Below are 2,767 nucleotides of genomic sequence, written 5' to 3' on the forward strand. Positions count from 1 at the left end.
ATTCCGGTTTGTCTTGGTTTTTTAACCTTCCTGAAATTCGAAAAGCTTGCATTTGATAAATAAAATGTGTTTTGCAGCATTTAACCTTCCTTGTCAGTTGTGCTAATTTTTTCAGCGTATTAGAGATGCAGATTCTGCCGGCACGTAAGAGCGAGTGCTTTGCTCAGCATTGCAGATGGTTCTGTTACTGCCTCCGTAGCTGCTGGGAGCCCTCAGAGTAGGGCACTGGCCAAGGATTTACCCAAACCATATACCCTGCTTGGGAGCATGTCCGTGTTTTAATACAAACCTCAAGAAACTTTAATAGAGCTTAATCTGCGGGAAGGGCTGCACTTCTGTACCTTGTGTGTGGACGCATGAATTTACAACACTGACCTTTGAGGATCTCGGCCTTGTTCTTATAACTATTGAACACTCTGCCCTAACTTAGGCTTTTCTTTAGAGATTCAGAAGATTTTATTTCAAGCTTTTTGTGTGTGGAAGTCCCAGGGGGCTTTATCATAATACTGTAGGTTAGAAAACAATTCTTTACAAATTAATTCCAATACCTAGTTTGTAGGTAATACAAATACATTGTAACCATATGCCTTCACCTGAAAAGGAGTTAATCTCATTTTTTATAAGCTTCAGATATCTATGCAATTGGGCACAGATCCAAAAAATGACTTAAACTTTGTGAAACTCCGTATTTATTACCTAAATTGATCTGAGCATATCTAGCAGATAAGGCACTACATAGGTGAATCAGAAATAGCCATAGGTAAAAGGAGCTGCCTGGGTGGTCAGATGGCAATGATCTGTTGGCATGTGTGAAGCAGAACATACAGGTTTCTTTGAGCTTTGAGATCCTTAGCAGGTTAGACGGTATTTTCCTAGATCATTTTCCCAAATTTACAATCTGGCATTTACTGTAAAATGTAGCTAAGGTACCTAAATGCTGAGCTTTTCACTCTGGGTTTCTGTTTGCTAACAGCTTTCCTTTCGTAGACCATTATTAACCCCAATTGCACTTAAGAGTGCAAACCACTTCAAACTGAAATTGTCATTTTGTAATTGAAGAATATTAATCTGCAAGCTGATTTCATAGCTTAAAAAAAGGGAACAACCATTATTCTTTGCACTGAGCTTTTGTGTTCAGAGCACTTCATGGGAATTAGCTGGGTAATTTTCATAATGTGGTCTAACCCCAAAGGTCCATCTTTTCAAAACCGAGCGGTGATCGTGAGCGCTTCTGTCTGTGGGAGCCCAGCTGAAAGAGGCTGGGGGGTGGTTGAGCAGTAGGTACTTGTTTGTAGTTTTGTGTGTAAAAATCAGGTCCCTTTTAAGACAACTCAGGTCTCAAACCTATAGTTTTTAAGATGGGTCATCCTCTTTCAGTTAAATATCACAAGGGAGGACGTTAACTATAGCATTTGTCAAAAAAAAAGAGGGGGGGAGGAATGTCTGAAACTGGTCATGGCTTTTTGTTTCATCTTTAAGTTTGTGGTTAAATTTACTCCAGCAGCATTTATAATCAGAACACTCAGAAACAGAAACTTGCATTGGTTAATCTCTGCAGTTTCTGACAGAGGTGCGTTAAAGTTGTCCTCATGGGTCTGATTCAATCCCCAGTGGCAATCCGTCTCCCACGTTTGCAAATGTAAAGATGTGCGATGGCCACAGCGTCGCACCTCAAATGTAGTTTGTGTAGGTGTCTGGATGCTTGAGTGCGTCTTCCACTAACACGTAATATATTAAATACTAAATTATACCCAGATGAATTCGTACCGACAAACTAGTGGCGGCAGGTTTGGTTTGCTACGCGTGGTGTTTGTACCAGTGTAGCCTTAGATAGCTACAGGTCCTGAGGTGGTCATTACCCTCGTGTTCCAATGAGTAATGCTGTAAGGGAGATCGCTGCCTTGGTTACACCTTCTTGTCATCGGTTAAAGTGAGAGGCTTGACCTGCAGCAGTGCTGATGGCCCTAGTGGAAGCTGCGCCCACTCTGTTTCCATGTTAGCTAATCCACGGGTAATAACGTGAACTGCCTGCTTAAGGTGATGCAGCTGGGAGAAAAACCAAACACATCTGAAGCAACGCTTTAAATGAGGAGAACAAATAGTCAAGCACTCACTTACTGCCACTCCTAAATGGAAAGGTATTTTTGAATGTTCACATTCCTGCCCCAAAATACGTGATCTTCCTTTTCTCCTTTGCTAGCCTGAGCCAGGCAGCGCCAGGGAATCGGAGAGCCTGAGCAGCAAGTGCAGGTGCAGCCTAAATTCTGAAATCCTTCTCAGCCTTCAGCTGAAAGAAATGGACTGATTTTTAGCAGCACTTACCTGCTTAGCTTTAGTGACAATCACACATGAGGTGAAGAGGCATGTGTATCCAAATAGAGGTAGGTTGCTTGCTTTTATCATCAGAGATACCTCTCTGCAAGTGTGGCCACAGCCATATTATTCAGAAAAAGACAAATACTTGTGTGCTTATGTCAGGATGCTGACAAGAACACTTGAGTCCCATCGAAATCAGTGATGCACCATGTACCTTCATCTGCTAGAGAAAACTGCCTGTATTTACTGAAATCAGAGAAGTTCTCCCCAAAATGCTTGGTATTTCTGAATTTAAACTATATCATAACATCCGAGGAATCCTAGTATGACGAGTGAATTTTTTTTTTTTCTCTGCACCTGGAATTTGAGCCATCCTGTTAATTTTTGATGGCTGGTTCTCACTTGTTGGTTCTTACAAGTAATTTTCCTTACAAAGCTGAAAGACTACAGG

Source organism: Egretta garzetta, unplaced genomic scaffold (assembly GCF_000687185.1).
Source record: "Egretta garzetta isolate BGI_Z169 unplaced genomic scaffold, ASM68718v1 scaffold50, whole genome shotgun sequence".
Lineage (NCBI taxonomy): Eukaryota > Metazoa > Chordata > Aves > Pelecaniformes > Ardeidae > Egretta > Egretta garzetta.